This window comes from Dunckerocampus dactyliophorus, chromosome 3 (genome assembly GCF_027744805.1).
Source record: "Dunckerocampus dactyliophorus isolate RoL2022-P2 chromosome 3, RoL_Ddac_1.1, whole genome shotgun sequence".
NCBI classification, from domain to species: Eukaryota; Metazoa; Chordata; class Actinopteri; order Syngnathiformes; family Syngnathidae; genus Dunckerocampus; species Dunckerocampus dactyliophorus.
The window spans coordinates 9,776,715-9,791,841 of record NC_072821.1 but is presented as its reverse complement, the minus strand read 5'-3'; the positions used below and the strand labels follow the sequence as shown (position 1 = coordinate 9,791,841).

At 42.8% G+C, this 15,127-nt stretch overlaps 1 protein-coding gene across 4 annotated transcripts in view; it reads right to left on the bottom strand.

Annotated features, from left to right (window-relative positions):
- Nucleotides 1–15,127, bottom strand: part of LOC129178114 (CUB and sushi domain-containing protein 1-like) — a 493,613-nt gene that overhangs the window by 366,816 nt on the left and 111,670 nt on the right. The window lies entirely within an intron of this gene.

Genomic DNA, 15,127 nt, shown 5'->3' with positions numbered 1-15,127 from the left:
CTGCGAACCCTGTCACAACACTATAGTATGTAACATACTGCATACATGGATTACAGTTGAATAACAGAACATGACTGCCGGATGTATTTTTAGACACAGGTCGAAACCTTTAAGCATGACAGCGCCAGTGAGAGACGCTCATAGTCTTGTGCCAGATAACAACATGCTTTATGGTGTTGCTTCATAGCATATATACTGCAAGCTTTTATTCAGTTGTAATGTATGTCTCTCAAACATGGAGATGAGGCACAATTTTAATCATCTTAAAACATGAGCACTATGACTTGTGATTTTATTAAATTGATCACGGACTGATCACGCCTCATGCGTCACAACTGAAACAAAATTAAGTGCACTACTTGGTTGCATCCAGCAGAGAAGCTATTATAATATATGCACAATATGCAAAGCTTGCTCGGCCAGTTCCCTAGTAACTACGGTCCACTGTACTTTTAGTCTACTTAAAGTCTACACACGTTCGTAGCTTACTTTTCAAACTGTCGCTAACTCTATAAAACAAATCAACAAGAAGAAGACGTTTCAATCATCTGTGGACTGTACTTCTGTGGATTCTAGTTCTAAAAACAACACTAACAGTAAAGCAACATGCTTCCTTCATCATGTGTGTCTAATGTGTGCCAACAGCCCAAAACAAACCAAAAATAAACTCGCAACAAAATCTGCTACAATTCCATACATCCATCCATCTTCTACCGCTTATCCGAGATCGGGTCGCGGGGGCAACAGCCGAAGCAGGGAGGCCCAGATTTTCCTCTCCCCAGCCACTACGTCCAGCTCCTCCCGGCGGATCCCAAGGCGTTCCCAGGCCAGTTGGGAAACATAGTCTCTCCAACGTGTCCTGGGTCTTCCCCGAGGCCTTCTACCAGTCGGACTTGCCCTGAACACCTCCCCAGGGAGGCATCCGGGAGGCATCCTGACCAGATGCCCAAGCCACCTCATCTGGCTCCTCTCAATGCAGAGGAGTAGCGGTTCTACTCCGAGTCTCTCCCGGATGACAGTGCTTCTCACCTTATCTCTGAGGGAGAGCCCAGCCACCCTACGGAGAAAACCCATTTCGGCCGTTTGTACCCGTGATCTTGTCCTTTCGGTTACTACCCAAAGCTCATGTCCATAGGTGAGGGTAGGAACGTAGATCGACCGGTAAATTGAGAGCTTTTCCTTTTGGCTTAGCTCTCTCTCCACCACAACAGACCGATGTAGAGTCACTGCATCACTGCAGATGCCGTAACAATTCGCTTGTTGATCTTGCGTTCCATCCTTCCCTCACTCGTGAACAAGACCCCAAGGTACCTAAACTCCTCCACTTGGGGCATGATCTTATCCCCCACCTGGATATGGCATACCACCCTTTTCCGGCCGAGAACCATGTACTCGGACTCGGAGGTGCTGATTCTCATCCCGGCCGCGAACCGATCTGCTACAATTGTGAGAGATCATTGTCTCGGCCCGACCAAGAAGCTGCCAATCACTCGTCGTTTGCTACTGTACAATGCACGACTAACAACACCTGATGAGGCTTGAAATCAGAACGGAATCAGGTTTAAAATAGCTTGAATTTGTGTATGCCCAGTCAGCTAGGATAGGCTCCAGATCCCCTGCAACCCTGAACTGGATAAGCAGTCTAGAAAATGGATGGATGAATGGAATTGATGCACATTAAGCCAGGATGGAATGTGGAGTGTTTTAAAGCACTACACTGCCACTGAGCAATGGCCGTGCTCTTGCATACGTGAGGGTCATTCAGGATATAAATATATATTAGAATGTAGCCTCCATGGTATGTAATATGATGGGCAAGGTCGTTCCATAAAGCGCAGAGAGGAAGGAAAGGCAATTAATTAGTAATAAAGTATAGTACATTAGCAAGCTGACAAAAGCTTAGCTGGTGTGCACGACAGACCCGCTGCTAAACAGCAAAGCCGGAAGAAAGCCTGCAAAAGCTAATTGACAACAATTGAATTATGCAATGTCACAGCAAAGACAGTGTGCCACTTTGGGTTTGAACACTTTCCTGCTAAGGGATAAATATCAGTAAATGAGCCGTACGAACACATGCAAATGTCAAAACAACAAATAACAACAGGATAATTAAGGACCAATGTGCCTCCAGCAATAACAAAGTACTAACATTTCCGCCTTTCCCAACTCCATCTTTCATTTCCCGCTAGTCTCTTCGTACAACTTTGTACATTTCATCCCCGACAGCACTGCAACATACAACACATACAGTGCATAAGTGTGTGTGTGTCAGCAGTAATTGTTTGTGAAATGGCAAAGGGCTATTGATTCATTAGCCGTTTATTGTTGAGAAAACCAGCTCTCTCAAACAACAGCGACTGGTGTTCCTACAAGGACAAGATCCACTCAACCAAACGCTTACAAGATTTCTGGTAGCCTTTCCTTGCACATGTAGCAGATGTTTGTGCTTGTCTGAAGCAACACAACCCTCGCATAGATATACACTAGCCCGAGTGAATACGTTGGCAGCAGGACTAACAACACGTGCACTCACACACAAACAAACATCAAACCATCTGGTGTGTCCAGATTCATTTCAGATTGTTCTCCACTGTCTTTCCAACCCAATTCACCTTCCCCTCTCAGCACTCTTCATGTGCGTCTCCAGTTGTCTCCCTCTTCTTCGCGCTGCTGTCTTCTGCTGCCACATTCCCAGCTTTGAGCAGATGGGATGAGTAGGATTTAGCAGATATTTGCATCACATCACATAACATATTGGAGCAACACACTCAAAGCAGTGTACTGAAGCACTTTTTCGTCTTGGTGAGTTCACCCCAACTGGTTTTTTCGTGCTTATAAATCTTTAGTTCAGTCATACCAGATTGTCCAGTGGCTGAAAACCATATGGTCGGTTCAAATAAGAGCAATGAGCGAGGCAATGAGTCGCAAGTTGGCTTGTTGGGTATGCGCACGGATAAGGAGCCACCCAACCAGTCAATTTTCTTCATAGAGTGGAATATCTGAGGTCAAGTCCGTTTTTTGGGATCCATCCATCCATTCATCCATCTTCTGCTTATCCGAGGTCGGGTTGCGAGGGCAGCAGATTAAGCAGGGAAGTCCAGACTTCCCTCTCCCCGGCTACTTCGTCCAGCTCCTCCCGGCGGCTCTAGAAGCTTTTCCAGGCCAGTTGAGAGACATAGTCTCTCCAACAACTCCTGGGTCTTCCCCAAGACCTCCTACCAGTCGCACGTGCCCTGAACAGCTTTCCAGGGAGGCATCCGGGAGGCATCCTGACCACCCCTGCCTCTCACTGCTGGCAATGCCAGAGTGGAAAAAAAAGCCCAGCCCCTCTCGAGAGGACTGGTTTCAGAGCCCCTTGCTGTGCGTTGAGGTGAGTTGATCCGACTATATCTAGCCAGAACTTCTCCACCTTGCGCACCAGCTCAGGATCCTTCCCAGTCAGATAGGTGACATTCCACATGCCAAGAGCTAGCTTTTGCAGCCCAGGTTTGGACCAAGGTTCGCCAAGGTTCCCGCCTTCGGCCACCACCCAGCTCGCTCTGCACCCGACCCCTTTGGGACCCATATTACCAGATGAGGTGCCTGGCCGTGCCCATGGGTGCAGGCCCAGCCACCCGGCCGATATGAGGAATTATGACATCAAACCGATGGTTCTGATAACATTAAAAAAATAGCTCAGATAACCGATCATTAAAAAAAAAGGTTCCAATGAGGTGATATTACCCATACTGTGCTGGTGAACAGATCAAGCGCTCTTTTTTTCTCCTGCCTGTGACGTTGACAGCCAGAGCTCACTTGTAAACAAACCTTCACTGTTTCAGAGGAAGAGAGTTCACGTGCTCGTTGCATCAAATGCTTTGTGATGAGGAAAAAAAAATCAAGCTTCAACACATCGAACTTTATCAGCAGCATCGCTACGACGTCCGGGGCTGCAAAAAATCTTGCCAGAAACAGCCCGAGGGCTAAAGCAATCTGTGATTTCATCATGGAAACCTGAACACCTGTACCACCTGAACCATGTTGTAGTCAATATGTATTCTTTACACTGTATTCTTTACTTGCGTATCTTGCTTGCTGCTGTAACAAGGGAATTTCCCCGCTGTGGGATAAATAAAGTACAAATACAATACAAATACAAATACAATATGGAAACGATGGCGCTAGACGACCAGCCCCTTACAATCGTTGAAGTTACTGGCTTTTGTCGGCTAGTAAACCCCTTGGAGCGTATCGTACATCCCAAGTCATAATATAGATCAGAAACAATATTATGTTATGCTACAATAGATCAGTAACAATACTATTGTATGTTACAAAAGCAGTTTTTGTAAAAAAAAACTATGATTTTACTCACTTGTTCATCGGGAATATCACATTGCATTTGTTTCCAAATCCTTTCGTTCTTGGAGATCTTTCCACCGCCAAAAAGCAGCTCTAATACGTAACTCTAGCCTGCTTCTCACTTTGTCTTTTGTGTTGGTTGTTTACTCTTGTACATTTTTTCTCAACATCCCAGTGTGTACGGGCACAATAGGGTGCAAGTTCTCAGCCATGACTGCTAATTGTCGATAGTTTGTGTGTGTGTGTATGGCCATGCACTCTACGAGCATGTGCGTGTTCACGAGACAGCTGTGTCTGACAGCCAGAAAAGCCACTCCCTCTTTTCTGGACGAACTTTCCTGTCACACGTGTGGAAATAGCAGTTAACCACAGTAACATGTAAAAACAACACTACATATTTTCTAGCAACATCACTGTCAAGCTGCGCCTTGCACATGCAAAATAGAAATATCTCTTATGTTTTGCCACAATTTAAAGCAGTCAGTCATACTATTTATGTAAAATGTATTCATTTTTCCATATTATGTTTAAAATTGTCATTCATTACTCTAAAATACACTACATTTTACATAAAATCACACTAAATTCCCAATATAATTGGTGAAGATGTGGTTAAAAATGGAATTTTATACATTTAAAAGAAAAACATGCCGTGCGATTGGCTGGCGGCCAGTCCAGGGTGTACCTCGCCTCGCGCCCAAAGTCAACTCATTGACAGCGTTATCATTGTGGTTGTTGATATTGTTTTGTCCTTTGTCCTTAAGTCCTTGTTCGTCTTTATAGTTGTCACAGACATTTATTTGCTGATGTCGTTCTGTATGTTTCTGTTGTTCTGCTCTTGTTGTCACAATTGTTGTTGTTGCTGCTGTTGTCCTTGTCTCTTGTCTCTCTTTTTTTTTTTTTGTCCCCCTCTCATCCCCGCACCCCCCTCCCCTGTTTTCTTTTCTCTTCTTCTCTGTCCCCTCCTGCTCCGGTCCGGTCGCTCCAAATTTGCTTTATAACAAGCATCAAAGTCAATAAAATTTTGTATAACAGGGGAAGTGTATATCACACTTCTCCCTGGCAGAGTAAATCTGTTGAGCACTTGACGGCATTTAGATCTACAATTCTATCTGCTTTTAAGGCTGGACAGGACAGGGGTAATAGGTTGTCCAGCATACCCCCTCGACCCGAATGAGGATTAAACTGGAAAAATGGATGGATAATAGAAAAACTTTGTTTCTCACCGAGACAAAGGCTGAAAAAATGGCAAAATGTTATCTCTTGATAAAATATGTGAGTGTTTTATTGCGTAAAAACAACAAGTCAAACCGTATTCCTGTAGCACCTTTAAAACAGCTACATTAGACAATAAACAATAACAGTAAAAATGATAATTAAAAAGTAAAAGAATTAACATGTATAGATTTTAAGCCTCTTCTGTGTGTCATTAGCACATTAAGATTAAGACTGCAGTGGCATGAATGGACATGCGAGGTTCCAGTAGTAGAAACAGCAAGAAGCTTGTTTGAATGCACACAATACCCTCCCTTCCACTACGTCAGTCTTCATTAAAGCGCCACACTAAATCATGTTGCTTTGATTTACTATATATATTGTATTTTTTCTATCATTTGTGTTCTATTTAATATGCTGTCTTTTATCTCTAACATGCAGATATACTGTATACTGCTGGTTTTCGTTGAGAGTGAAAACATTCTCAGTCATTTCTGTGTAAATTCTAGCTCATTAATGGCGGGGTTCAGAGCAAAGATCTGCATGCTTGCGAGATGCTCTCTTTGAGCAGAGAGGTGGAGCACCGGAGTAGAACCAGACCACAAGGTCCCCGGCTCATAAATCAAATGCCGTCCCCCTCGTTCCACGGCACACCGGCCCACAAATCAAATGCATCTTTCTAAGTTACGCTGTGTAGAACTATTGACTGCAGCGATTCACTGGCATCATGAAAAAGGAGGAGGAGATTGTGATTTCTCTTTGTCGCCTTTTTTTTTTTGGTTCCTTTAGCACAACCATCTCTTCCCTTTGAGACCACCCCCACCCCACCCGACACATGCGCCCACCTTCTTGTCTTTATCTCTGAAACAGTGCATCTCTGTCACAGTGCAGCTTTGTCTCTCTGCAAATCTCAATCATCACCGTCTCTACATTCCTCATCTACGTGCACCCTGCTTGTCATGTCGGCAGGATTACCAGCAACCATGCATCTCTTCCTCCTACTCCTCCTCCACTTCACACATACAGTACATCCTCTACCTCAGTGTTGCACTCATTATCTCACACCCTATCACTCCTTTTACCGCTGTCATCTAATTATTACCACTGCTACGTATTCCCTTTAATATCAGTACTTCTCAACCTTGTGTCCTTACTATTATTATTATTATAGCAATGTCATATTGTTTCTCTCTCCTGGTGAGTATTTCTGTCCCGTTGTGTCCCCTCTTATCTTGTTCGAGTGTTAGCTTGTTTTCATTCCACCCACTCACTTCCTATTTTTATCCCACAAAGACCAAATACCACAACCCGTCTGTATTTTTTTTTTCTCCCCATTGCCATTTCGTGTGCTCCCACCAAGCCCGATGTCAAACAAGTGAAAGCAAATACAGCCGCACATTGATTGAAGCATTTTACTGGTGTTAAATGGAGGGGATAAAAGCAGCCCTGTGTCTGGTAAAAAGGATCTTTCAAACTTTTCACCAGTTAAAACTTCCAGTAATGGTACCCCCATCCCTTCAACCAAAAGCCAATTTGTTTGATGCAAAACGAATATGTTTCAAGATAAGCGACACCATTTCTCATATCACCATGACAACCAAAAGAGGAGACATGTATCACTTCCTGTGTGACACACACTCAGGGGGAGAATCAGGGCAATGTCCAGAATACTAATGTCTAAAGATTATCAGCAAAAAGGAAGAGAAGAGAAGATAAAATAGATAGGTGAAATAGATGTGTGTGTGTGTGTGTGTCTGCGTATAAAACACATGATCAAAGAAGCAATTAAGAGTGAAGTCGGAATGTGTGCGGGAGAGAATTGCATGTGATTGCGTGATACCCGCATTTGCATCACAGCGCGTCTGTCTGAGCAACAGAAAACACAAGGCTTCATTTTTCTTCATTCTTACTTTGTGAGGGAAAGACACCACCCTGTAATCAATCCCCCACCAACCTGCATTTCAGTGCTTGATGTTTTGAATGACGAACGAGGATGGCTCAGAGTGCTCGAAAACAAGAACAAAAAAGTGCAGACACCTAATGCAAAACAACTCGAAGGAAAACAATGATTTGAAAGTGCAGGTGGCGTCACTGCCGTATCACTGCTGCTTCGTATCGTAACAGTGGGGGGAAAATCAAATGTGTCACAAAAGGCTTTTACTCAACAAAAAAACAAAACACTGATGGATGTGTTTCTCACTACAGATATTATCGTCTCTGCAGGCTTGATTGTTCAAGGTCTGTAACTCTATAAATCTATTATTTGTATGTGCTTGACTGGCCTCAGCACAAGCGAGCAAGCTTGTTTGTTTGGTGCTTTGGGAGCTGCAGTCATCGCAATGATGGGAGAACACTGTGGGCGGTCTCATGGCGTGATGCAGAAGTGGAGTGCGGGACCTATACATGAGGTGTGCAGGCTAGCCGTTTAAGGGGTCACACAGTAACAATAACCTACACGACTCAGCCAAAATGGAAGTGTGCTACATGCGGTTATTTGTCAACACCTACATGGTGGGAAACGGAAGCAAGCGCATTTAAAGTTCCCAGTAAGGGAGCTCAGTAAAACATGACCTGAAAGGTGCCATAGGAAGGGAAAATAATGACAAATATCCGTCTGTAGAAATTGTCTTTGCAGGAAAATAAGTTACTGTATATATGTGATCTGTTCTAATATGAGTGGACCAACCAACATTCTTTCTGGTAAAGGAGGCAGCAGCTCGGGGATGTGGTTTAAATGTACATGTAAGGCAAACCTACAAAAAGTAAACATTTATTCGTTTCAAACATGCGCAAGATGTTCCATGAAGAAACATCCCATTTGCACAATTCACTACACATCCAAAAAGGAGTATGATGAAGCAGATTTAATCCTACCCCTCCTCCGTGTCTTAGCAATTGCTGATCGTTTTTTTTCCATTCGGTGTTTAAATGTCCACCTGTTACCGTTTTCCAATAGGGAGAAAAAAGGAATAAAGAATGTGTGGCAACACATAAATAGGCTATAGAAGAGGCAGGAAAAGGAAGAAAGAAAATTAAGTGTTAAAAATAATCATAATTAAATTAATTAAAACAGTTTTAAAATTAATAACAAGATTAAAGATTAAAAAAAATCAATAAATACAGGAGTGAAAAACACTGTTTAATATAAAATTAAATGCAGAATGTTGACTAAGCAATAACTTGAAATCGGCATAATTAATCCAAAATTGCATACAATGGTGGTCCCCGAAGCAGCAGTTTTATCATAACTGGACTGCCTTGACCAATGAGCAAAGTGAAGATAGCTCTTTTTGAGATGCTTTTGTAAGGCAAGTGCTGATCTGTCCAAAACCAGCACATTGTCCTGTGACAACCTTGTTAGTCAACTTCATGACGTTTACGTTTTTTAATAGCACGTGTTTGTCAGTATTTCCCACGTTCTGTCAACAATGCATCGCTGAACGGCCTATGAAAACATACCTGGCACTCTGAGGGGCGCCACCAGAAGTGTCGATCAAACACACACTTTGTCAACGAGACACAATTGTCGTTTTAATGAAGTGGGGACAGCCATGGATACGGAACGTGACATTTTGATCCGATCAATATTGTATTTATGGATGCACAATTGAGAGGAAAACACATATGAAAACATTCAACATGCGTGTAAAATACAGTGATGACTGTGAAATGGCAGAATTAAATTTATGTTGCTTACCCAAAAGAGAAATCTACCCCGTAAACCTACGAAAACCGTAATCCATTCTATTAAATCCTATTTCTAATTTAACACTACTCCTGACCCTATAATAGTTTTCATTATTATTACCCCCACTACTGTGGGACAGCCACTTCCGCATTAGCACCTAATAATCTATACAGCACATTGGTCAGTTGTTTTAAAATATGCTTAAAACTAAAGTGGACTAAACAACAATTACATGGTTTTATGCTTGTCTTTTTTCTTTATCAAATACCATATTGACCTGAATATAATAATATTTTTCCCTAAAATTAAGTCTCAGAAAGGTAGTAGATATTTGGAGTTTGGCACCAAACGACGAGTCACAGCTTATCTTCCCGATACTCGCACACACGAGTGACCTGGAGATGTAGCCTGGACACAGAGACCAGCTGGAAAAAAATGTCACAAAAGTTGGGCAAGTTGGCAATCAACAAAGGAGGAGTTTATGATGCTAATTTTAAGAGAATTCCAAAAAAACTGCCCAACATCTAAGAAATTGTTATTTCACTGATGTAGAAAAATTTTGATTTTCCATCCATGAATCCATTTTCAACATCGCTTGTCCTCATTAGGGTGACGGGTAAGCTGGAGCTGGAGCGTCTACAGTAATGTGGTCGCTGTACCAGATCGTCGTGGTGAAGAGAGACCTGAGCCGGAAGGCAAAGCTCTCAATTTACCGGTCCATCTATGTTCCCACCCTCAGCTATGAACGTGAGCTTTGGGTCGTGACCGAAAGAACGAGATCGCTTATACAAGCGTCTGAAATGAGTTTCCTCCGTAGGGTAGCTGGACTCACCCTAAGAGACAAGGTGAGGAGCTCGGTCATCCGGGATGGGCTCAGAGTAGAGCCACTGCTCCTTCACATCGAGAGGAGCCAGTTGAGGTGGCTCGGGTATCTAGACCGGATGCTTCCCGGACGCCTCCCTGGTGAGGTGTTCCGGCAATACCCAGCCGGGAGAAGGCCCCGGGGCAGACCTAGGACACGCTGGCGAGATTATGTCTCACAGCTGGCCTGGGAACACCTCGGTGTCCTCCCGGTGGAGCTGGAGGAGGTGGCCGGGGACCGGGAATTCTGGGCTTCCCTGCTGAGACCGCTGCCCCCGCGACCCAGACCCGGATAAGCAGAAGAAAATGGATGGATGGATGGATGGATGGGTTAGCTGGAGCCAGCTTTGGAAAAGAGGCGGGGTAGACCCTAGCCAATCACATCAATCTACACCATAGACAAGCAACCAGTCACACTCACATTCATACCTATGGACAATTTAGAGTCTCTAATATGAATGTTTTTGGGATGTGGGAGGAAGCCAGAGTACCCGGAAAAAACCCACGCACGCAAGAGGAGAACATGCCAGCTCCACACAAATTCAAACCTTCGATGTTAACCACTAGGCCAAAGTGTGGCCCCCATTTTGATTTTGTCGCAAAAATATTTTCCGCAAACAGGTGTTGAAAAGGAGGGTTTGTCCTGTATTGAGAGTTTATAATAGGGTAGGGTACTTTGGTATCAGGTGTCGCCACAAAGACTATCTGTTAAATGGGCTTGTATCGCTCTGTTCTACATTCAAGGTACCTTCAAAGTGCTTTGAAACAGTCACCTCATTCATCCACTCACACAATGGTTAATGGGATATGTTGTCATGAAAGGAAAGTAACAGTTCATTCACACACACTGATGACGCAGCGCCAAGAGCAAAGGGGGTGCAGTATCTTTCTCAAGGACACGTCAATGACCACTCTACCACACAAGACACTTTTGAGTTTTTCATATGAATTGTTTAGCTCGGTTTTTTTTACATTTGTGCGCTTCCGCAACCCTCTCATTTAATCAGGCTTGGGACAGGCACTGGACAGTTCCAGTGGTAGGTTGTTGCAGCCAGAAATCAAACCAACGCCAGCTCCACAAAAGGTATTCGGTAATGATACAATTTATTAAGCTGCTGGAAAGATGGATACAGTGATGCCAAAGTACAATTCTTGGCTCAGCCGGTCATGCTGTTGCTACGTGAAAAACATACTGTACCCTTTGGTCTAACAACCTTGTCTTGAAAGCTGCGAAGTAAGGCGATAACTCTCAGGGGGCAATCCGCTACAGAAGATCCCTTTGTACGACCCGAGCACTGTTAGCATAGGACATCACTTACATCACCACAAGTGAGTGATGAAGTTTTCCCTTCAGAGTTAGTCTCCTGCAGTTGATCCTGTCAAAACCTCTCGGCTTTAGGTTTTCTCGACAGCAGGGTTTTGAGTCAATGAAGGGGAAACACACACATACACAAAGCCATCAAAGTGGAAAAGATGTGCCAATGAAAGTCACTGATGCCTCAATGGCTTGGCAGTGGATTGGCTAAAAGGAAAAAAAAACAGCAGCTTGCTCAATTTTTAACTTCCCCTTGGGGTGAGCTAAAAAGAAAAAAGCATATGAGTTGCATTCTTAAAAGTCAACCTGTAAATTTGACACGGAGCGGAAAGTCGACAAACAAACACACACACACCCGCACACAAACATACACAAACACAGCATTTCATACAAATATAGTGCAGCACATCAGGATCTTCGGTCAAGGCTGAGTGAACATGAAATCCATGAAGTCAGCAATGTGCACATGTGTTAGCTGTAGCCATCCTCACTTATAATGTGTGTTTACGAGTGTGTGTCTGCGTGCCTACTGTGAAGTACAACAATAGATTCTTGTGTACAATCTGCACCGCCTCTGGTCAGTATTGCCTCACTCACTCATTTGTCTGACGCACATACACACACAATCACTCAAAAAGCGAAAAGTCGCACAGTTTAATCATTTTTCTGCTTCATGTCATTTTCTCTGTCTCTAATCTTCTCCTCAATAAAGTTATTTCTCCCTGACAGTTAAATCAATTGCTTGTTTCATCCTACAATAATGTGCTTTTTTTATTGCCACGCAATGTTTACTTTCTTCTTTTTCTCTGAATAGAACATAGACAAAAGGAAAAAAACCTGCTATTATTTTTTTATTGTCTTATTAAAGTGTCATAGTGTTGTTTTTACGGCTTTAAAGATGCTTTCATTTTGTTTTTGGTTGTTTTGCGAGAATATCTTTGTCGTGGTTATTGATCTGATCGTGCATGCGTTGTTTACTTGCATAAACATGGGACAAAAATAAGTCTCCAAATACTGTGCATGATGTCAGTCTCTCTCATGTTCGTATTTGCCCCCCCCTTTCTTATTAGTATTGGTAAAACAGGAGATGGTAAATGTTTCAAACACTTTATCTTTCAAGGGAGTATGAAAATAGTTCATGCAAGTGAATCACAACGTTGAAATAGAAATGTATTTGATACTGTAGGTAATAAAATTGATTATGCATCGAGAAAAACACTATAAAAAGATGTGTATCCCTTTAACATGTATCATAGATGTAACAATGATTCTGCCACTGACGCGCAGCACTATAATCTCCTCCATATTAGTATTTTCTTATGAGTAGCTTTACTTTACTACAATATTGCTTCAGTGGCCCGTTAAGATAATGTGGTGATTTAGGGCTACATCCCCTATTTCTTCTTCAAATAATGTAATCGCTATTTTTTAAATAAATAAATAAAAATATGTTATTGTGTGTGACAAACATCAAAAGTTTGGACACACTTCCTTTTGCTGTTGAATGAGAAAGTGTACCCGTTTAACTGGTAAATGAATGCTGAGTATTTGGTATTTAGTCTCATTGTATTGTTCGGGTAAATGGTAAATGTCTTATGCTTTGACACTGTTACCACATTTATCTACTGCTGGTACGTCGCATCAGGAGAAACCGGGGGTTCAGTATGTCGCCCAAGATCACTTCGACATGGTCACAAGAGTACAACCAGCAACCTTCATCTCCTAGGTGTCTTAAACTTAAAATCTCCTGAGAAAATTGCCAGTAGGCTGGGCTGTAGGTTCACATCTGCCCAGCTGATTAGTTTTTTGTGGCAATCGATTTTAACAGGTCAAAATTCTCCCATAATGTCAACTTGCAACAAACCATAGCATCATAATACGGCTCTGAATGAAGGGTTTTGAGAGCTGAAATAGTGTTGTCAATGTGTCATGTATGGCAACGTGATAAAGCAAAATAACTGCAAACCCATTGGACACTCAAACATATGTGCCAGGTTTGCACGTGTCCTGACCGGGACGGTATGATGATTTTTTTCTGCCACTGCTACGACATTTTGCACAACCGCTGCTCTGCTCGCTCGTTGTGAGTACAAAGACAGATAGATCGACCAATAGAGGCTTTATTGATCCCAAAGGAAATTCAAAGAGAGCCACCCACAAGGCAACCTCTCAAGAGATTACGTCACATGCAGTAGAATACCCTAATTCCTGTCAATTTTATTGCCCAATGAGAAACAATGAAAACCATGACATTTTCATCGCTTTTTAAAGGAAAAAAAAACAGGACGTTTGGTCACCCCATCGTAACACAGATATGACATATGGATATGGTACAACCCGATGAGTGACATAACGAGTCTGTTTGATTGTCTGTCTATAACTCTTAGGCTCACAAATCTGCACCCAGAAAAAAAAAAAGTCAGCGCTCAAAGTCACAGCAATGTCAAACAGGAAGAAAAGTGGCAGTTTTTTCATGCTGAGTTCCTTAGGTCACAAGGAACAAGGTCAGAAATCAGTTTTCAAACCTTGGGGCCTGCAATGGCATGTAGTTTGGAAGGGAAAAAGGCCGGTGAGGGACTGAAATAATTACGCTGTAAATTATTTAGCTTCCTTTCTCCAGTGAATGAATTGGGTTGTGTCCATTCAGGTATTTACCTAATTAGTTACACCTGCAATGGCGCTGTTTTTTTTTTGTTTTTTTTAGCCAGACTTCCACTGGAGGCGAAGCTGAGTTGGCAGAACGAAAAAGAACATCCCTGTGTCACTGTCTCTCTGCGGAGGTCTACTTCCTGTTTTACTCAAACTGTGTGGAGCTTCATTGGTCTCTGTGGATTTTCTGGAGGCGGGGAAATGGAGAGACAAAAGATGAGCAAGAGAGACTGAGATGCTCTGCTGCGTGATTTGGTTAAGAACTGTGTGTGTCCCCCTGTGAAAACACAACACACACACTAACTCAAACATTGTGTGAGGCAGAGAATAGTGTCTGTGAGTGCACAAATGTGTACATGAACGAAGGTCAGATGAGACACAAGCACATATTCACACACGCACTCTATGCCCATGGTAATGGTAAAGGTTTAGTTGATTTCAAACATGCGTAACAAACATACATTGAAGTACATCACAGCACAATGCAACAAGAAGAAAGAGGGCATATTTAATTCTGCCCATTTCTCCATGTCTCCGTAGTTACTGATAATCTGTCCACATCCTGTGTTTAACATGTACCAGGGATTAAAAGGGTAGGAATGTGCAATACACTGAGGCTGGATTTACTTTCTTGTGATGGTGTGCGTGGATACTACCGTATATGAACAGAATTAATATGCACTAAGATGCAGATGGGAGGGAAAAAGATCAAAAGTGAGATATTTCTAGAAATTAAAAGTGACACAAAAAGACAACAAAGGGGTAAGGATGAAATAAGACTGCGTAGAGTGAGAGAGAGAGAGAGAGAGAGAGAGAGAGAGAGAGAGAGAGAGAGATAAAGAGTGTAATAAAAAGAGAAGAAGAGAGAGGTGCAACTCTCTGCATCTTATATATTGGCCCTTGGGGCTCTGATCCTCTATATGCTGCAGTGTGATTTGCTAGTCATCTGTGGGGACGTTGATGTTTTACATGAGCTTGCAGGTTGCGCTGGGAAGGTGACACACACACACACACACACACACACACACACACACACACACACACACACAGACGTGCAC